A 23801-nucleotide genomic window follows, 5' to 3' on the forward strand; every position below is an offset into this window, starting at 1 on the left:
TTATTGGCTTAAGATGCAGACTCTCAGCTACTGTTCCAGCATCATACTTGCCTGGACTCTGAAACTCTAAGCAAACTTCCAGGAAACTTTTTCTTTATAAATTGCCTTAGTCATGGTATCTTAGAAAAATGTGGAGGAATATCTTTGCTTGATTCATTTGGATATAAATCCTAAGAAAATTCTAAGCTACTTTGTTCACAATTGCATTATTGGTACTTTTGTTAGAGTCTAGCTGTTAGTATTGAGTGGTGTAATAAATGCATATTAAATAATATATTTTAGCTCAGGATTCCAAAGTGAAGCATAAGGGTGATTCCACAATCATTTTCAATTTTTATCAGCTTTGAGAGGTGAGATTTATTCGGGAGTTTAGGTTTGGAGCTGCTGACATTGGCTTGTGAAGGCCAACAATGTTAATTTGTTTTGAACTGTAAATTCAGTAAAACTATGAAGGCAGCTGGCAACCATTGGGAATGGGGATGATTATATTATGGAGATACAGAAATTCAAAAGTTCACATGATCGTTAATGGTTATCAAACACATCACTGACTTTGAGTACGTATCTGTACTAGTAAAATCATTGGAAAAAATGGACTCTACTGGTATGAGTTTAGACTTTGCTAAGGGGTATTGCTAAAATTCCACCTTGGGAAATAAACATTTAGAGCGTTTGGAACAACTCTTATATTGAGCATAGTAAGAACTACCAAACACAGTAATCTAGATATATTTTTGGAAGGTAACAGATGCAACCAAGTAGTGTTTGCAAAATGGACCTTATGAGCAAAGCCATGAAGTGGTGAGTTGACATTTGGTGCCAGTGTTCTTTCCCAAGCTATCACTAATTCCACAGTTCTGCCTGCTGGGTTGAAAAGCTAAGCAGAGTAATCACATCAGGAAGGTGGCATGGCATTCAATATATCTCTGCTAACTGTGAAGGCTTAAATTAATACATTTGAATAAAAATGAAACTGAAATAGAATCTGTAACCAGAGACTGCTCTTTCGTTTCCTAACTCACAGACCCAAATAATCACCCAGAAATTTTATTTAGTACTTAAAACACTGTTTGACCAATAGCTTAGGCAGAATTTTGGCTGACTCTTATATCTTAAATTAATTCATTTCTATTAATGTGTATATCACCATGAGGCTGTGGCCTACCGGTAAAGGTTCTAGGCATCGTTTTGGCAGCTACGTAGCATCTGCCTCCTTCAGAAGCTACATGGCACCTCTTTGACTCTGTCTACTTTCTCTGTATATGCCTGTTCAGATTTCTCACCTGGTTTTACTTTTTACTAAGCTGTGGATAGATGCTTAAAAGAAATCCCACACAGGCTGGAGAGATGGCTTAGTGGTTAAAAGCACTGACTGTTTTTCCAGAGGTCCTGAGTTCAATTTCCAGCAACCACATGGTGGATCACTACCATCTATAACGAGATCTGGTGCCCTCTTCCAGGGTATAGGTATACATGCAGGCAGAAAACTGTACATAATAAATAAATAATTCTAAAAAAAAGAAAGAAATCCCATATTAGCTCAGAATTGAGAAATAGATGGTTATTTATTTAGGGGTAGACTCACAAATCAGAATTCTCTGTTTGAATGGAGATTAGAAAACCAATCCCTCAAATAGAACAGAGAGGCCCCAAAAGAAACTGGATGCATGCTCTAAATTGACATATATAGTATAAGAGGCCATGACCCAGTGGGCGGGTAACCACTAGCTGTAAGACTTCCTACAGCACTAAGCCATTTGGCTGAAATTGCTTTTTTAATAACTTCTGGTAATAAAACATATTCATAGCATATAGAAGGGAATTCCACAGTCAAGAATTCTCTTAACAAAGCTAAAACTAATTTGTGATTTATCTCAATCCTTCAATCCTTTATTGGGCTAATCACCTACCCTTAGCCTAGCTGCCTCCTAAAAGCAGAATAAATCCCCTTTAGAGCTTCTGAATATATATATATATATATATATATACATATATATGTATACATACATATATATAGTGTTCAATATCAGATACATAAGTGAAATTGCAATTGCAGACTATCTGGCAGCATTTAACTAAGATAAAATAAAAGACTAAAATACATTACTCATGTGTTTTAGTAATGTATCATTTTATTTTTTTAAAATTAAAAAAAATCTTAATTTATTTATTTTATATTCCAGTCAGTTTTTCCTCTCTTCCAAGTCCATTTCCCAAACTCCTCCCTGTCACATCCCCTCAATCCTTTCCTCCTCCATTGCTATTCAGAAAAGGACAGGCCTCCAACGGATATCAACAAAATATGGCATATCTAGTTACAGTAAGACAAAGCACCTCCCCTTGTATTAAGGCTGGGCAAGGTAACTCAGTATAAGAAAAAGGGTCCCAAAAGCCAGCATACATCTAAGCATGACAAATACAAGAAAAACCATGTTAATATAGCATAGAAAAACTACCAATCACAAATAATCAGTCAAAATATATAATGTTTCTGAAAAAAGAATAGAATTGGCAGATGTTTTATGACAATGGGAAAAAGAAAAAAAATAGAATAATATCATGAAATTGCTCAAAGGAAATCATTTCTAAATTATAATCTCATATTAGATGAAATATCACTTAAATTTTTTTTTTTCGAAAATGGCTGGATAGTCATGGTTGCAGTAGAGTAGACATTCAAAGATGGTGAAAAATGGCCAGAAATGGAAGTTAATAAATGTAGGAACAATTAAAACAGCAAATGTGTTTATAAGTCTAAAAACTACACTGAAGCAATACCAATGAAAGGTGAGTTTCATATATATTTAGAATTAAAATGCATAGTAAATACAGAACACAAACATGGACACAGATCAAGCACAAATCTGATCCGTAGAGGATTGAACAAGACGTCTGGCCTGGCCTGTGACTCTGATCTATGCATAGTTAGCTTTGGCTTCTACTTCCTTCTCACTGGTCTGTCTGGGATGATACACAGCATTCTACTGTTAGACCATTATTTTTTAGACAAAGCTGATAACTCATTGAATAAGGTAATCCATTCATGTGTATATGCTGAGGGAGTAATAATACCGTTTGAATAACTTTGTACAAGTGAAATAAATATCAAGTAAAGGACCATGAATAGACAAATTAAGAAAGCAAAATGAACAAATACAAAACCACCCTGTAATTGCAGTAGAAACATAGCTCAAGGACCATAAAAATTTTTGATACAACATGCTTTTTTCTAATTTTTTAAAAAATAATTCTTTTATTTTTCAGATTATAACAAAAAATGGATAATTTGCTCCTCTTCCACCAAAACTTGAATGCAACATTTATTGGTATTCTGAATAAATACAAATGAGCTACATACTTCAATTCAAAGAAAATCATACTTAATAAAAATGCCAGATAACTTTTACCTGGAAATAATTACAAAATCATACTATAATTATTATGTGCATAGACATGTTTACAATAAATGAATGTAGTAAAAGGCTTAGCCAGCTACTCTAATGTGTAAGTAAATGGATTTTAAGTTAAAAGTTATTATAAATAAAGAGGCATATTGCATCATGGGAAAGCTTTTTATTCACAAGGAAAATATCTCCACTCTAAACTTACATTTCCTCAAGAAACATTATATAAAAACTTAAGGCAAAATTGGCAGAAATAAAGACTATACAAATTGGCAATTATAGTGGGATATGTTAACACATACAAACATCAGTAAATGGCAAAACATAGATGTAAAATGAATACATTTATAAGAATTTTAAATATACAATGAATAAATCTGTTCTAACCATAGGGGGCATTACTTCATAATAACTAAATGCGTAATATTTCATGCATTTCCAACACGTTCTTTTTAAAATTTTGTACCAGTGCTCCACTCAGTCACTGTCAAGAGTAGCTTCCTTCTTGCATTAGATGATAATCAACACAGAGACTCACGACTGGACAAAGTGGAGAGAGAGGCTTAGGGATACTAAGGTTTAAATGGGATGTCTTCATCAAACTTGTCCTGTCAGGGTTACGTGATCTATGTAGAAGATGAGACAGACCTAAAAACCAGAGGCAACAGATAACCCCAAGAAAAGAATGTCTTCAAGACACAATGGTCAGATGTTGTCCATAAGAGCTCACATGGACTGGAAGCAGACACAGGGCCTGAACAGGTTTAAGTTAGATGTAGTCTCATTGCTAAAAGAGAAGGTAGTTGCAGGCTCACACATCTAACAAAGAAACTATCTATAATTGACATTAACTGGCAAAAGAAATATTAGTTTATCCAATGGAGTCTCACCAGGTATATTGATCATACTTCAGGGTAGGTCAATGCCCAGGAGTAGTTGGGCAACACAAAATGAACTAGATGGTATTTTTATAGATGTTTTCTCTCACTTTGTTTTCGTGGTTTTGTGTGTGTGTGTTTGTGGTTTTTTGTTTGGTGGGTGGAGAGTTGTAGAGAATCTGGGAGGAGTAGGGGGAGAGCAGAGCATGATCAAAATATATTAAATGAAAAAAACTTAGTTTTCAATAAAAATTGACTCTCTTTTGGCTAGAAAACAAATGGTTACGAATGTCAGTCCATGAAGGATGAAAAGCAGTCATCTTAGACTGCTGTGGAGTTAAACTAAAAGTTAATTACAGAAGAATAATCAGTAAACCCCAATTTTTTCAAATAGTCAGGTAACACACTTTTAAATAGTCTTCAGTTCAAATGAAACACACACACACACACACACACATGTAGGAGGTCCTTCTGTATTTGTGTTGCTTTCATTGGTTAATAAAGAAACTGCCTTGGTCTTTTGATAGGGAAAAACTTGGATAGGTGTGGAAAAAAGAATAGGATGCTGGGAAGAAGGGCAGTGTGGCAGACACCATGCTTTTCCTGCCCGAGACAGAGGCTGGTTAGACTCATGCAGGTAATGGAAATGGGTTAAATAAAGATGTGAGATTTGACCAAGAAGAGGCAGGATATAATGGGCCAGGAAGTAATTTAATTAATACAATTTCTGTGTGGTTATTTCCAGTGTTAAGCTAGCTGGGCAGTGGGACGTGCCCTGCTCCTCGCTCCTATTACACACACACACACACACACACACACACACACACACACACACACACACACACAATCATTTGAAATTAAATCAATGTAGTTAAGGCCATGAGTAGAAAACTGTGCCCTTGAAAATATGAATAAAATGATTAGAGAATACATAAGGCATCCATGTGGACAATGCAGAGGGAAGAGTGATACAGATTCTAAAGACGACAGGAAGGTATACTGAGAGGTTACAAGGGAACTTAAATATTAGTGGACAGACATACACTTCCCCAAAAGCTGACCAGCACACTCACAGAAGGAACAGTAGGTGCCAATGTTCCTCACAGACATGTTTGCAAATGCCTTAAACAAAGTACAAACATCAAACAGAACAACACAGGAAAACTGTAAACCAATAAATAGAAAAGTATTGACTTTAATCATAGATGGTTGGCTTAACATTTGGGCATAGATCTATATAAATGACCAAATTAGTAGAATAAGAAGGCAAGTAAATATTTATAATGAAGTAAATTTTTAATAGCCTGTCACCACAAATAATGTAGTTTCCACAAGAATATGATGAATAGGTTGTGCTATAGTCAGGCAATGTTATGCACAGAGAGAAAAGAGGGAATTGATAGTACAGAAAAAATTGTGTGAATCTCAGAATTACTGTAGCTAGCAAGATAAATAAGACTCTTTGTTCCTAACATGTCAAGTCCAGGAACAAAGACATCTATAGTGCATAAAATGGTATCTATAGTAGGGTTCTCCAGCAGTGTTCAGAATATTCTAATTTGTTTTCCTTTTTTCTTTCCTTCCTTCCTTTCTTTCATTTTTATAGGTAATTGCTTTAAAAACTTTTATTTTGTGATAATTCTCTGACAAGTATTATAATAGAGTACTTTTACATATAAATGTCACAGTTCAGTAAAGAGGTCTCTCTTTAACAATGACAGTCTCATGGAATGATATAGTTCTCTTTTGATTCTCATGCATACTTCATTTCATGATATATAGACCTATAATCACTTAAACTCTTGTCTACTCCATACATATCAAATTTGGTCAAAAATATAAAAGTGAACATATTAGTTTGGATGGGACAGCTTTATCTAATGATATAAAGGCATATATCTTTTCAGTTTGACTAAAGTTTTATAAGCTCAAAATATCAAGGTGATGGGACAGTAATCAGTTTGAGCATACTTAATCCTAAAATCTAATATATGAAACAACTGCACATTGACATGACAATATAAGTGGTAGAATTTATACCTGGCCTCCTTCAAGGACTTACAGTCAAAATGCAAGTGGACCCTTTCTTGGTGAATTCCAGTGCTTAGGAGAATGAGAATTCCAGTTTTCAGGCTGTCCTGAGCTAAACAGTGAAACTCTTTCTCAAATAACAAATGAAGAAACAGTAGAATGTTCTACATTTATGTCCAAGTTATGTGCATATGTTGTGCACAAAACATAAGTGAAATTTGTGTTTAGGCTTGGTTTCCATTTCCAGAGTAACTTATTACATACATATTAATTCATCCTGAAATAAAAAAGATGAATTACAAAAATCCAGGTGTTTTGAATATGGAATATTCAACTTGTGTATAGTGATAAAAAGGTATTCAATAAGTTTGTTATATAATACTATAATTATATAATAATATAATATTAATGTCAATTATGTGAAGAACGCTCATTGAGATATACTTATGCATTTTCAAAGAAGATTTGTGCTATCTTATATATTTTATTATATATTTGTGCATAGACACATTGCTAAATATTTGTATTTTCAGTGTTGATTATTGAATAAAGTTCATTAACTTAGTTTTTGGAGTTTTCTAGTTTCTGAGATCTGAAGACTGATTAACAAATATGTCTCTGCCAAATTTGGCATTTACATTTAGTGGAACTCTATCTGCCATTTGAATATACATCCATTGTTGGTATGAGTGCAGTCTTGTATAGCCTCTGTGGAAATCAGTATGGTGGTTCCTTAGGAATCTGGGAATAGATCTACCTCAAGATCCAGCTATACAATCCTAGGGCATATGCACAAAGGGGTCCACCTCCTATGACAGAGACACTTAATGGCCAGGAACTGGAATCAGACTACATGTTCATCAATAGATAAAGGAATAAATAATATAGGGAATATTTAGTTAATGGATTGTGCAATCATAGAATTTTCAGGTAAATGGATGAAGATAGGGAAAAAAGGCATCCTAAGTGAGGTAACTCATACACCAAAAGACAAATGTGGCATGTATTTGCTTATATGTGGATGTCAGTTGTTAAGTCTTTAATAAGCAAGCTATAGCCCATTTAACCATAGAGAATAGTTATAGAGTAATAAACTAAGTGGAGGGTAGGGTGGGGTTGGCTCTCGCTGGGAAGTGGAAGTAGACTAGATACATGTGGATAAGCAGCAGGGGGACTGGAAAAGTAATAGTGAAACTGCTATCTTTCCCTAATAATACCAGTCCTTCCTTCCTTCCTTCCTTCCTTCCTTCCTTCCTTCCTTCCTTCCTCCCTCCCTCCCTCCCTCCCTCCCTCTTTTCTTCCTTCCTCCTCCCTCCCTCCCTCCCTCCCTCCCTCCCTCCCTCCCTCCTCCCTTCCTCCTTCCTCCCTCCTCCTTCCTTCCTTCCTTCCTTCCTTCCTTCCTTCCTTCCTTCCTTCCTTCTTACTTCCTCCCTCCCTCCCTTCCTTCCTTCCTTCCTTCTTACTTCCTCCCTCCCTCCCTTTCTCCCTCCTTTCCTTCCTTCCTACCTAGTTCCTTTCTTACTTAGCAAATGCACACTAACCATATTTCAGTAGGAAAGAACAAGTAGAGCTTCAGAATTCGAAGCACCATCACTATTGGACCAAAGGACAAATACTGAAAGTTACTCAGCAGATTGCTTGTGCTCAGAACTTCCAGAAGGAAGACCATAATCAAGACACCCCTCCAAAGCAACCTCTGACACAGCAGCGGGCTCTCCCCTGTGTCCCACTTGGAAGCCCTATCTAGGTCACGAGCAGGAGACAAGTTTTCATTAATTTGGGCTTTCAGATAGATTTCCCACTGCCTGGAAATCACATTAAAACTTTCAGTCATGGCTTCTTCCACTGCTCAGCTGAGCTACAGATGCAACTCTCTGCAAAGAGGCATGCTTTTGAGATGTCATTCATTTGACTTTATATGAAGTGACTACTGAAAGAAAGGAAAGCATTCTTTAAGGGGGAAAGAAGCACTTTGAACTTTTTAAGCAATGGCCTCCTTCAAGCCAACGGGCATTGCTGACAATCATTTCCTGCTTGCTGGAGTACCACAATCATAGTTTATGATAGTTTGAAAGCATATAGCCACGATTGGAACCTTTGAGGCGAAAACTTCAGCCTCTATTAGCAGGGTGAGTGTTATAATTTAACTCATTTTTCACAAAGGTGGTTCTTAAAACCAGCACCAGGGTTTTTTTGACAATTTTTTTATGGGCCTGTCTCATAGAACCAAGGCTTCTCCAAGGTTTGTATTTATCTTTTGAAGAACTGTAATGTTGGGCTTAGATATGACCCATTTCCATGATGTGCATGTGGGAAAATGTGGTCAGGGAACCCATTAATTTGCACATTAAGCTGCACTACTAACATAAATTAGAGACCTAAAAACCAAAGCAGCTATATACTGTCTTATAAGTAAAATATTCTGAAAACAAATCCATCACTGTCTCTATCTAGGAGGAGGGAAGGAGATGGAAATTTTTAAATATAAAAAAAATAAACCATGAGAAAAAAAAAGAAGAAACATAAAAAAAAAGAAATTAACAGCAGCTAAATATTGAGAGTGAGGTCTTGAAGTATACCTGTAAACCCATGTCTTTGCAAACCTGCCATTTTAGAATTGTATTTTGATTAACTGGCTCTGGCATGTGCTTATATTCCAGTTCTCTACTGGCTGTTCTCTTCTGAGAATTGAATGCTCAGATTTCTGGGCTGTTATGATTAAATTAGATTGTGTTCACAAAATGCCTAAATGCAGTAGGCACACAGTAAATATGATGTGCCATTTATAATATTTTTCATGGTTTTATCAAACTGTGAAAAGCCCCTCACTTATGCATTGAAAGAAGAGTGCGTAACTGTCCTCCAGATATCTGCAATGAGCAGTTAAGAGTGCAAAATAAGGAGGACTCAGTCCCACAGTTTTGTAAAAAAATTTTTTAAAAATCAAAGGAAAAATTGTCTCTATACTTAGCATCTCATTGGCCTTCACTGCAGTAACTAAGCAGACGGAATATTTAAAAAATGAAGAAGCAAGAGAAAGCAGAACTCAGACCACTTCTGGAGATGTATCCAGGGCATGGAGACACCTGTTTGATAGACAGGGATTTGGAAAAATCTCATAAAATGTACTGCCTTCTCTTTATCTCCTAATACCCTTTTCTCCTAAATATGTGGCAAAAATAAAGTTAATTTGCATGGTATATTAGTTCCTTTTTCATTGCTGTGACTACCTTACCACACACATGCATGCTAGACATGAACGGCTCATGTTTATCTTCTGTTTTGCAATCTATTAAGATTCCTTTATTTTGGATGTTTTCCCCCAGAACAAAATCTGGAACTACATCATGACTGAGAAACTTGAAGGCTTGATCCATGTTCCCAGCAGTAGGGATGAGGAGAGGCAGCCATTAGCAATCACAAATGCTCTGAGAAGTTTAGATATGAGCAGAAAAATGTCTAAAAGCTATGATCCAAACATGAAATTGTATCGCAAGTATGAAAGAGTAGGACCCAAAACTCAAGGAAAAATTGTGATTCTTTTTTCCATTCAGGCTTTGTGTTTAGATTGGATTGTGCATGCTTTCTCTGTTTCTTAATGGCACCGCAGGACAGCTTCATCACAGTCTTCAGAGGATTTCAGTTATCCTTGGACCAAGCTTCCTTTCTGCCTCTCTCATATCTCCTTATAGAATCAACTGTCAGATTTGTTTAGGATTTTTCTTTTATATTTTACCTTTTTTTCCTTTTTTTAAAAAAATCTCTCATTGCTACCACATACTTCAGGCCTCCCTGCCAGATAGCTACGATAATGTGTGAGCTCATCAACTTTTCTGTTTTCTCTATGACTCAACCCAGGTGCCTTCTGTTGCCAGAGGCAGCACACCTTTTATGAGAGAATGGATTGGAGTTGGAAGATAAAAGTGAACGTACAGACAACCGGAAGCAGATTATTGAGTTTAATCTTTGTAAATAAGCTCGCAATCCTTCATCTTCAGAATTTGGTGTGTGTGTGTGTGTGTGTGTGTGTGTGTGTGTGTGTGTGTGTGTGTGTGTGCGCGTGCTTTGAAAGAGAGAATGACAAAAGTTTTGTCTAATAGAGCATCTTGTGTTGAGTACAGGTCTTTGGAGTGCCATCCAGTCCTCATGTTGAAGTGAAAAATGGTGAGAGGCACTCTTATTAAGCCAACCTAATTTAATGAATAGGTTGCTCAAAGAGAAAGAGAGTGATGGCTAAGAGTTCAGATTCTAGTTACAAAATTCTTTGGTCCTAACCTAATCAATGCAAAACTCCTGTAAATTAACTAATATCTTTGTATATCAATCACTGACTCTGTGCAACAAGAATAATCATACGCATTTAGTTATTAATGCATTGCTAAAATTATAAGATTGGATATTTAACTTTTAGGAGCTTCTATTTTGCTTACTAATGCAATGTGTTGCTATTGTCAATGCCACCAACCTAATGAGGTTGTATACATTGTATCACTGTCAGTTCTCTGGGGTTAATATTTGATGGGATACTAAAGCACCATTGAAGAATTATGCATCTTTTTAATTGTTTTTACAGCTAAATGGACCAAAACAAGATGGTGATCCACAGAGAGGTGATAGTTGTTCTTAAAACATCTGCTCACCTCTTAGCTGGAGCATTACACTAAAAATTCTGAAATTGTTGGAAAGAATGCTACCACATAGTTTGAAGAGATTGGCCAGCTGACTAATGGGACAATAATTTGGGAGAAATTAGAGGATTTTCCTTTTAGAATATTGCTTAGAATATACTTTGAATTTGTCCTGAGAGAACTATACTTGAAGAGTTAATTAGGGTAAATACTTTGGCAGGGATTGGGGTGTATCACTTAGGAAAAGACTCAAACGTTTCTGGCAAAACGAGATTTTCTTCTGGGATCCTATTTAGCTTTGGGCTATTGATTGGATGTTTTAGTGTGGCTACAGTTATTGAGCTACAGATGGGGGATTGGACAATTTCAAAAAATGCATGGAATGGGAATCATCATTAGGACTATGCAAATTGGTTGGCTCATTTTCTCATAAGGATTTGTAGGCTCTGGATTCCACTTATTGAAGCTATACACTTGCTGAAACCTCAGCACCACAGCTGGCAATCCATGTCATCTTTTTGAAAATATGTATTTGTTCCTGAATTTTAGTCTTGAAAGGAGGAGATGCTTGTAAAAATTTTTCATTTTAAATGGGGTATGGCATGAAAGGTGCTGGAGGGTGGAAATGGAAGGGAAGAAATTATGTGATTATATTTTAATTAAAAATAATTAAAAAGTTGTTAGAAAATCTCATTTGCAAGTTTTCAATAAGAATATCTCAATGTGTCATTTGAAGAAAAACTGTCTAATTTATGTTGGAAATGACTATTTGAAGTTTTTGAAAGATAGTTTGGTGAAAAAAATGACAATATATACAAATAATAGGTTTTCTGAGTTTCAGAGCAACCCTAGCAGCATTGTGACCTAGAGAACAGCAGTGTGACAGCTGTTTCTGACTGCCTCTGGCATGCACATGATTACCATAACTAGATGTGTCGAGTTTTCAGCTTTCTAATGCCTTTGCTAGCTAACATCCTAAGACCAAACTGGTGATTGCTGAAGTACCAAAAGATGGTGAAGAATCTGCTGTTCCACTTTGGAAGGGAATGAAGATCAATGCACCTGATGTGAAGACTTCCACAAGTTGCCTGTGGAAAAAGAGGAAACATAAACAGCCACCCCTACGAGTTTCATTATTTTTGATAAATATTTAAGTTTTTACAGGGACATTAATATTAGAGAAAAAACACCTTATATTCTAACTAATTATGTCCAAAATATAATTAACAATAATGCTCTGGTGTGTAAACCCATTTTAAATTGTTTTATAAATAGCCTCCAGACAAAGTCAATAATTTCATGAAGATGTTTCTGTTCTTTATTCTTGCACATTTGATGGCAAATATGGACATACTTTGCTTTCTGAACCCCTTTAATATTACTTTGATAGTCTCTTTGGAGTCTGTCTATATCAGCATTTCCTCAGATGCTGAGTTAAAGTATAGGCTTTTAAAGTGTACCTCCAAAATATTAACCAAGACTGGTTAGGCTCTGGGAAATGAGCCTGGTCCAAACGAATTTATTAAAGAGAATGTTGTTCAGAGAGCTTAAAAACTTCCACTTAGAAAAATACACCTTGTGGCGATGAAGAGATTAATGGAGATGTGTTAAACTAAGATGTAAGAGTTAGCAAATAAGAAACTAGAGCTAATAGGCCAAGAATTGTTTTAAATAATATGTTTTCTGTGTGATTATTTTGGATCTGCGCTGCTGGGTGGCGGGGAAACAGGTGGTCTCATTACAACATATGTACATATGGAAGAGAGAGGGGAAAGTATAAAAACTTATAAAAAAATAAATAGTTTATTTAATATAAAGTCTTTAAAGAGACAATAAAATAGTATAAAATAATAAGTTACATAAAATAAAAAATACCAAGAGAGTCTGAATTATGTGTTTTCTTAGAATTTTTGACTGTTAAAGAGCTAACTGCAGAGAGATGTTTGATTGTGGTGCTGCTAGGCTAAACCAACATAAAGGTATCTTAACTTCAAAATTTGAATCTAAGGATATATTGCTTTGAAAAAGAGGTTCTGTTTTTGTTTCCACAGAAGATGAGAAGGTATGGATTCCTTTCAGGCTAATATAGTTTGAGCAAGTAAAACCCCCTGAGAGGTCTCAATGGGAGCAATGACCCAGGTGATCCAACATCCAGAGCAGCTTAAAGACAACTGGCTGAGATGATGTAGCCTCACAGACTACTACAATCAAGACTTAATCATAATTCTAAATTTTCTCAAGATTCCCATAAGACTATGAGTGCCCCAATCAACAGAAAGCAGTATAGAAAACTATACCCAAATTCCCAAAATATTGTTTATAAATGTTTGTTTTCATTTAAAAGGGGTTGGCTATAAATGGTTAATGGTCATATTAAATTTCTTTGTAAAGAAAAATGGGAATATGATATAGAAACTATAAAAAGATGTGTTATTAAACCTATTTTAATTCAAAAACAACTGTTAATCTCAAAATATGTTATAGTGATATGGATTTTGGTTTACTGATACAAATTTAAAGTCAATTTTGTTAAAATATATGTACATTTCTACTCTTGTTTAAAGTATTATGTTTATATAATTTATTAAAAATGTAATATATAGTTAAGGAATACAAATTAATAGTTTTATAAGAGTCAAACATAGTTATGTTAGGATTTCTAGATATGTAGAGATCTATTTCAGATTGATAGATAATCTTCAAATACTTCAAAGACCTACAGAGTATGGCATTTAAAATGTTTTAAGTACTTAAACTTTTCTTGACAGTGAGAAATGTCTGCTCCTGGCAGCACCAATTACTTCAAGAGGATTATGGGCAATCAAAGTGCTCCTATGGAGTTTGCTTTCAGTATGACAAAGCTAGCCATTTGGGCAAGAAACTTTTTTTTCTGTGACTGCTTGAAGGTATGTTGTATAAACTGGACATTTAGAACCCCTAGAAAAATGAGTGCAGAACTTGCCAAAACAAGGTGAGACAGTCCTTCAGGGTTCCTGATTAATGGAACAGTCTGACAGACATTATACAGGACACAGAAGAAAGTGACTGACAAATTTTGACAAAATAGGTGGAACAGTCCTTCAGATTTTCTGCTTCACTGAGAAATCTGCTGACCACTCTAGATCTGTCAGGTAAATATGGAAGCTCCAACATTATAGAAGAACTGTTTGTGACTGTTCCAGCAGTCAAATATTTTTGTCATTTCTAGAATTTTGGAAGTTACTTGCAATGCACTTCTTGTTTACTTAGGTAATAATATGTCCTTCTGGAGTCTTTGATGGAGTTGAAGACTAGATAGTTGTAGTTTTTCTTAGCTATGATAAATTAGGTATGAAACTTTAGAATAACAAAGATAGAATAGATGATATAGTATTTTTTTAATTTTGTCAAATACAAATAGGGTAATAACTGTACTATTATTATTACAGTAATAACTGTAATTCTTGCTTCATAACAATTTGTTATATGTAATTTTGCCATCTTAAAGTGAAAAGCTTCATTTTAAATTAGACAGAAAAGGAGAGATGATGTCAGATACTCCTCTGTATATTCTGAATATGTTTTATTATCATTGGTTAATAAAGAAGCTGCTTTGGCCTATAGCAGGACAGAATAGAGCTAGGCAGAAAATCCAACTGAATACAGGGAGAAAAAAGACAGAGTCAGAGAGAAATGCCAGCAGCTGAAGAGGAAGCAAGATGTATGGTGACAAGCCACAAACCTCATGGTAAAAGAGACATAGAATAAGAGAAATGAGTTAATTTAAGATATAAGAGATAATAAATAATAATCCTAAGGTAATAAGTCAAACAGTTTATAATTAATATTAAGCCTCAGAGTGGTTGAGATCTTGGTGGTCAGGAGAGAAATCTCCAACTATAAGCCAACATTTTAAAGAGCAAAAAATATACTATGTACGAACAAACAAAACATCTATGTTATGGACTTGAGCTCAAAGATGAATAATATAAGTTAATAATTCTCATGGAGTTTGTTTTATTTTTCTGACCCTCTTATAAATAAGTGTGAAACAAAATTGGGCCAAAATCAACCCATGGAGGGTGAGGCAGAGAAAGATGTAATAAATTCCAGAATGTTCAGTTGGAATTTATAAATTCTTGTTAAGGAACATGAAACAAGTTTAAATTTTAGGTGAGAGAACAATGTTCATCCATCTAGGGGCACTGGCAACACCAAAATGTATTTAATTAAGTGTGGGTACTGTGATGTACAGTGTCATTACTTGGTGTTTTGCCCTAGCCATATGGTGACTGTAACTCAGAGGAGGATCTAGGAGGAAAGTATAAGTGAACAATTTCAAGTCAAGCTTAGATAAGAGCTCCCTTTCCCCATCCATAACTAGCCCCTGACTTCTAGAACTACTTTTAACTTCTTTTCTTTGTATGTACTCTTTCCTTAAGGAAAGCTTGTAAGCCCCTCAAGAGGCCAGCACTGCCCCTGAGAACCTCCAAACTCCATGTTCACCGACAGAATTCTCAAAAGGCTGTAAAGCCCAGCCCCAGCCCCTGGAGACACAAGCAGTCAAGCTCTGCCTTCCAGAGGAAAAAGCCCAAGGTTAGGTCACAAAATCCCACCAATCTCTGAACTTGTCCCAGCACCAGGGCACCAAACTCCAACAATCCCAGGCTACCCTGGAATTAACCTTCAATAAATCCTATATAAAGTCTGCCTCCTATTCAGTTCTTTGCTGCTTTTCACCAGAGCAGAGGCAGCTCCTGTGTCTTTCCCAATAAATATCTTGTGTGAGGTTTGTTGTGTGGTGTGGCTTTATGGTATTCCTTGACTCCTGAATGACAGGATACTTTTCCTCTCAGAGCTGTACCATTTGCACTGGGAATACAGTATCCCTCAAGCTCTAATGCTTACATTGGGGATTCTTTTCCCTTCAGAGATTTAACACTTACAAACATCCTATACTCTATTCCTTTCAAATAACTCTTCAGAGCACTTCTAGTGCATGTTTCTATCAGCTCCATATTTGTATGTTAGGCCCTGTGTCACTATTTGGCATATTCAGTACAGAATAATCAAGAATATCTCTAAACTCTATATAAATTTGTGCCTTCCATAGTCTTCATTTTGGTCAAAGTATGTTTGTATGTATGTATGCATATATATATATATATATATATATATATATATATATTCTCTCATACAATGCATTCCAACAACAGCCTCCTCTCCTATCCCCCCCTCTACCTAACTTCTTCCCTAGGTCCAATGCTCCTCCAGTTCCTTTTCAGAAAAGAACAGCCCTCCCAGTGAGCTCAACTGAACTGAGCGTAACGAGACACAATAAGCCTAGGCATATATTCTCTTATCAAGGTTGGACAGATAGATGAGGCAACCCAGTAGGAGGAAATAGAGTCAGAGACATTCCCATTTCAATTGTTGGAAGTCCAACAATAAGCCCAAGTTAAAAAACCATAGCATGTATGCAGAGGGCCTGTTGCAGTTCCATGCAGGCTCTGTGATTGCTACTTCAGTCTCTCTGAGCTCCTAAGAGCTTTGCTTAATTGCTTCTGTGGTTCATATTCTCCTGGTGTCCTCTACTTATCTGGCCCCTTTGCTGAAGAGGACACATTTGTTGAGTGTCTTCTTCACTCAACCATCAGGTCTTCTTTGCAAAGTATGCTTCTGAACACACAGTCTCTGCTGCCACTGACATCAATGGAATCACCACTTTGACTAGTCTTCTATTTCTACTATGATAATCTTGCTGCATTGGGATTATCTTTATGGCATGTAAACTGCAGTATTCACAGAGATCCTATGGCTTAATATATAATTATCTATTTCTCATGATCTCTAAAGCACTGAGCGACCCAACCCAATTTATTTCATTTTACTTATTTGGTCTTTTTACCTCCTTACTGAGCCCAAAGTATTCTGACCTTTCTATTTAACTAACACATCAAGCTAGGCCTTGCCTTAGGCCTTCTGAGATGCCCTTTTCTTATTCCAAACAGAAATAACTTTTAAAATTTTTTCATCATTCAGGTTTCAGCTGAAACATCACCTTTCTAGAAAGGACCCATTTAACCATTTTATAGACCAACATCTTTAACAACCTGCTACCCACTATTCTAGAGATTATCCTGCTGTTTTCCATTGTTATATTTATTGGTATTTCTAATCCCTTTGTTTGTTTGAGTTTTACCTTCTCTAGAATATAAACTCTCGGTTGCTCATTACTATGTTCTTATTACTTTGAACTGCATATTGCCACAAACTACATTGAGGGAGTCTTCTATAAGTATGAAAATGTAAGCCACCCTTTCAGCTACACACTGGAGACACGTTATCTGGAGTTTACTATCTAGTACTTCACTCATCACCCATATGAGGCTATTGAAACTTAAATGGATTGCATTTAAACATATCAATAAATTCACATTATTCTTTGAATTATCAGTTTAGGTAGTCACTTTATGTTTTTAGAGATAGAACATTTATATCATCCCCAAATTTCTATTGGAAAACATTGTATTCTTGATAATGAATGTTTGTACCATAAGAAAAGAATAGATGCTTAAAAGGAAAAACCTTCTAACAAAGATAGATTATGTGGAGTAGCTTGAAAACTATTGGATTTTCTTTTTTATACACTCTTCAATAGGATAAAAATTCAGCTCTGGAGTAGGCTTAGTTGATATGTAGCCTGGAGGTGGGTGTTTAGGCTTTTGACCTCCCAATGTCCCTGCAGGATCAACATATAATTATTCTTGAGATTGTAATTAAATATGCACTGTGCCTGCCAATTGCTAATGGTTTCACAGGACCCACAGAAAATGTTTTTTTTATCTCAAAAAATAATTTTTAAGACTCTTTTCAAACTGTATTTAAGAACAGCCACATCTTGCAAAACCTTTAATGAAAGAGTTCATGATGATTGATGACTTTGAGAAGATATGAGTGACAGAACCCACTATTTCAAAGTATTGACTTGTCTTTTTAAATTTACAGGTAGGAAAAAATAGCCTGTCGTATTTAATTTTCACAACTTTAGAAGTGCTACAGATTAAACTACTAACAATTGTAGTCATGTTTTATTAGACCTTTGCCTAAGGTCTTGTCAGAATGTTTGCTGGTGTATCTTCCAGCTTATTCACAAGTTGTAATAAGGCAGCCCTCCTTGCTTAGCAACAAATCAGAACTCTGCAATGGTCCTTGAGAAAATCATTTAAAGGGATGTTTTGCTGAGTCTGAATGCAAATGTAGTCACAGGACTTGTTTGGTTTCAAATGAAGTCAAGTGACAAGATGCTATACTGCTTATGTGAGAAAAATGTAACCAGGATTCAGAGCATTCATTGGTGCCCCATGCAGCATGCATGTTGAGGAGCAAGCAAGAGATGAGCTGTGCCCCATGCAGCATGCATGCTGAGAAGGGAACAGGAGGAGAGTTGTGCCCCATGCAGCCTGTATGCTGAGGAGGGAACAGGAGGAGAGTTGTGCCCCATGCAGTCTGCATGCTGAGGAGAGAGCAGGAGGAAACAGACAGACCTGTTTTGCTTATAAAAGATACTTTGACTGAACTTTAAAGAATGGAAATTCGCAGGTGAGTCCTACATTGAAAAGGTGACTTACTTGATATTCAGAAGAATACAGTCATATGGGAAACGGTTTTTCAAGCTTTTTCCTGGCTTGCAGTGTCATCAAGTATTTCAAGCAAACAGAGCTTGCATCAGTTCAGTTGACAGAGATTCATGAATTTTAATACCCTGCCTTGATATTAATGTTAGTGTTGATGTAGATTCACATGCTTTCCTTTCTTTTAAAACAAAAAGAGATAGATTTGTGTCCAAAATACAGGCATTGTCATTATATGAATAATTGAGAACAATTAATGCTGGTCAATTGAAAATTGTATGAGTTTGTGATATTTGTTCCAACAAATTCATAAAGTATAATTACGGTTTAATAATAAGAAGTAAAATAAAAGACATTATTACAATTATTCTGCTAAATATAAGATGCTATTACAATTATTCTACTTTTAGCCTCGTAATTTTCTTTAAATTTTTACTTCACAAATCTGTCAATATCTTTCTTAGATTTAAATGCAAGAGGAAATCTAATTGTGTCATGAAAAAAGAATATTAGGAATTTTTATGTTTGCAGATGAACTCTTAGTATGCTTCTTAATGTACTTGAAGATAAAAGTATATATTAAAAAACTCAAAACTTCAAAAAACAAATCATGGTTGTTTATTGTCATAGAAAACTACACTCCATTACTTGAGTGAGAGGTTTCTGTGGGTACCTATGATCATCACCATTTACATATTCATAGTTGTTATTTGGTCAATGAGATCTGATACCAAAATAAAATAAAACGAAATAAAAAAGTGCAAATTGTCTCTAATTCCCTCCAGGGCCAGATGAAGCTTCTATGGTGATATGCAAGATATTCATCAGTATGGCTATAGGAAAGGGCCATTTCATGCTCCCTCTCCTTCGCTGCTCAAGGTACTAGCTGTGGACATCTCCATGGATACCGGGGACCCCCTCTAGAGTGAAGTCTCTTGCTAACCCTAAAATGGCTTCCTTAATTAAGATATCTTCTTCCCTGCACCCCTAATAGAGACAGAGACCCACACTAGAGTGTAGGACTGAGCTCCCAAGGCTCAAATGAAGAGCTGAAGGAGGGAGAACATGAGCAAGGAAGTCAGGACCACGAGGAGTGCGCCCACCCACTGAGACTGCGGGGCTGGTGTAATGGGAGCTCACCAAGGCCAGTGAGACCTGGACTGAAAAAACATGGGATCAAAACAGACTCTCTGAATGTGTTGGAAAATGAAGCCTGACTGAGAAGCCAAGAACAATGGCACTGGGTTTTGATCCTACCACATGTACTGGCTTTTGGGGAGCCTAGTCTGTTTAGATGCTCACCTTCCTGGACCCAGATGGAGTGGGTTGGACCTTGGACTTCACACAGGGCAGGGAACCCTGACTGCTCCTTGGACTGGCAAGGGAGGGGGAGGGGAGTTAAGGGAGGAGGAGGGAAATGGGAGGTGGGGAGGAGGTGGAAATTTTTAATAATAAAAATAAAAAAAGTGCAAATTGTAATTTTGAGAAACAAAAAAATGTGGCAAAAAGGGAGTGGTTATAATGATTCAGATGATAGAATGCACAATTGTCTAAGGAAAAATTTCTCAGCATACCTATTTTTCCATTGTTACAATATTACTCTGAAGGGAAGACAAAATTTGTTTCTTGACAATAAATCTTTATTTTTATTATTTGGAAGATGTTATTTAAAGATACATACACTACTCCTGGCTCTATACTCATACCTGAAGATTCAGAGCAGGATACACAGAGAGAACATGTGGTGTTTGTGGCTTTGGGTCTGAGTTGTCTCAGACAGTATAATATTTTCCAGTCTACCATTTACCTGCAAATTACTGTTTTCTTTACATCTAAGTGCAATTCCATAGTGTACATTTACCATCCACTTACCCATTGAAGGATATGCGTTTTCATTTCCTAGCTAGTCTTAATAGGGCAGCAATAAACAGAGCTGAGCTGTGGAGTAGGATGTTGAGTACTTTGGACCTATGCCTAAGAGTGATATCGCTGAGTCATGTGGTAGACCTACTTATAGGTCTTTTTCAGAATCTGTACACTAATTTCCAGAGTTACTGCACCATGTTACATTCCTGACAGGAGGGAAGAAGGCTTCATTCTCCTGTCCACACATACTCACTAGCATATGCTGGCAGCTGTTTTCTCAAACACGCTGACTGTCATAATATGACATTTCAAATACCTTTTAGTTTACATTTCCCTGATTGCTAGAGATACTGGCACTTACAAAGATATTTTTTAGACAGTTTCATTCCTCTCTTGAGAAAATTTTGTTCTGATCTTTAGCCTATTTTATAATTGGCTCATTAAAATTTGTTCTTTAAATAGGCTTAATGTTGAAAATATTAATGTTGTGATGTCTAATTCTATTTACAAATCATCATAAAGATTTATTTTTATAAGAAACGATAGTCAACATTAAATATTTGACCTTATGATAGAGAACATATAAACTTAAACCTGGTCAGTGTCTGAAAATAATATGATTTATGGATACAAGTTTAATATCTTTTAATAGTGATGCTACAAATTTGTATTCAGTACTCCTTCCAAGTTGATCTCCTGAGAATGCTTGTCTCTGTCTCAATGTCAATAAAAAAACTCTATTTCTAAATTCACAAGTTAAATTTGAAAAAAAAAAGGGAGCTAAAGAAATACCTTTCAAATCACCTGCTGTTATTATTAAGACCACGACTCCACATTTATGAAGGTTTAAGACTATAAAAAAGCAAAAGTTTCATGTTGTATGAAACTCTAAAAATGACTGTATTGTTAAAGCTCTTCTGTCCACTTGACCCCAGTCCAGAACACAGGTTATGTCTATCTATTGTATTGTGCCCAGTCACTACTATGTTTGTGAGATGAATTGGGAGATTAAGAAATATTCACTAAATAAATAAATAATCTCATAGAATGGAATTCCTTTTATTTTATTATTATTATTACAAATTTTCACCTCCTCTCCGGAATTCCTATTATAAGTTAAATTAGTGAACTCAGATTCCAGATCAGATTTCTTGCAGTATTCTGGCTTCTCTCTGAATATCAGGAGCAAAACATGGCAACTCAGAGGAATCAAATCAAGCAGTGATCATACAATAAAACCATTTTGAGTGTGAGAAATACTTTTCCAGAAAAATTGAACCTTTTTAACAACAAATTTAAACTCTTATTGTAAATTATGGGAAAAACGAATTTAGTGTTTAGGGTCAATTCACAGAGCTAGCTACAAGGTCTAGGATGGAGAATTAGTAACTATTTATTTGGAATATTCTTTTAACATTTTAGTTTGCAACCCAGTCTCATCCTCAGACTTGAGAAGACTAGAATGGTAGATTACATTAAACATAAATGAAAAAGCACTGGAGAAGGATCTTGGTAATATTAATCCAAGAGAGACATGTGCTGTGCATTTTCTCAAAAACAAGGCTTGTGATTTTCGGGTGGAAGTGATATCATTGATGTATATTTTTTGTCATGTTAAAACTACTTTGATACAAAAGTGTAATAAAGCCTTACACATCAATTAAAGTGGAGGATTATGAGTTGATGTTACATTTACACTGTTTCAGAGTTGAAAATTCTTGCAAGACTAAAAAAAAGCAATTACTAAATCTTTGATAAAGATAGATTGTATAGCAGGAGAGTATAAATAGGTGGGAGAACCAAGATTTCCGGTTGTAGCTCCCAATACCCCTTAAGAGATGTTTAACATTCTTAGTAGTTTTGATTTGCATTTCCCTGATGACAAAGGATGCTTAAAATTCTATATTTCTCCACACTGCATTCGGTTTCTCAGGAAATTTGGGATCAATCTACCCCAGGACCCAGCAATCCCACTGTTGGGAATTTACCCAAGAGATGCCCAATCATATTACAAAAGCATTTGTTCAACTATGTTTATAGCAGCATTATTTGTAATAGCCAGAACCTGGAAACAACCTAGATGCCCTTCAGTGGAAGAATGGATGAAGAAAGTGTGGAATATATACATATTAGAGTACTACTCGGCGGTAAAAAACAATGACATCTTGAATTTTGCATGCAAATGGGTGCAAATAGAAAACACCATCCTGAGTGAGGTAACCCAGGCCCAAAAAGATGAACATGGGATGTACTCACTTATAATTGGTTTCTAGCCATAAATAAAGGACATCGAGCCTATAATTTGTAAAAAAAAAAATCCTAGAGAAGATATATAAGAAGGTGAATCCAAAGAAAAACATATAGTTATCCTCCTGGATATTGGAAGTAGACAAGATTGCCGGACAAAAAATGGGAACTTGGGGGTGGGGTGTGATGGGGGGATGGGGAGATGAGGAGAGAAAAGTGTGAAGTGGACGATGGGAAGAGCTTGGGGGAATAGGATGGTTGGGATATAGGAAGGGTGGATATGGGAACAGGAAAAGAAAAAAAAAGAAAAAAAGTTCTATATTTCTCAACAATTTGAGATTCCTCTTTTATGAATTCTCTGTTTAGATCTGTACCTCATTTTTAATTGTGTTATCTGTTTTCTTGATGTTCACTATTGAGGTTTTTATATATTTTTTAGTCCTCTATCAGGTGTGGAGTTGACGAAAATATTTTTCAATTCTATAGGCTTTGTTCAGGACAATAGTATGCTTTGCCATATAAAACCTCAGTTTTATGAGGTCCCATTTTTTAATTGTTGTTCCTAGTACTTTTACTAACAACATTCTTTTCAGAAAATCCTTTCCTGTGCAAATGAAATCAAGGCTATTGCCCACTTTCTCTTCTATCAGACTTTTTTTTCCTCATGGTTTATTTTTTTTATATTTAAAAATTTCCATCTCCTTCCCTCCTCCTCCCCCCCCTCCCCTCCTCCTCCCCCTTCCCTCCCCTCCTTCTCCCCCTTCCCTTCCCTCCCCTCCACCCATACCTCCCCTCCCTCCCTCTGGCTTCTTCTATCAGATTTTGTGTATCTGTTTTTACCAGTATTTGATCCATTTGGATTTGAGTTCTGTTTAGGGTGACAAACATGGATCTATCAGGATTATTCTATATGTGACCATTCAGTTTGACCAGCACTATTTACTGAAGATTATTTCTTTTTTTCCCAAGTGAATATTTCTAGTTTCTTTATAAAAAGAAATCAGGGATCCATTCATGTGTTGTTTTATATCTGGGTCTTCAATTTGATTTAATTGAAAAACAATATTTTTTTTATGCCAGTACCATGCTGTTTTTATTGCTATAGCTTTGTCATACAATTTAATATTGGAAATG

The sequence above is a fragment of the Arvicola amphibius genome, chromosome 8 (assembly GCF_903992535.2).
Source record: "Arvicola amphibius chromosome 8, mArvAmp1.2, whole genome shotgun sequence".
NCBI classification, from domain to species: domain Eukaryota; kingdom Metazoa; phylum Chordata; class Mammalia; order Rodentia; family Cricetidae; genus Arvicola; species Arvicola amphibius.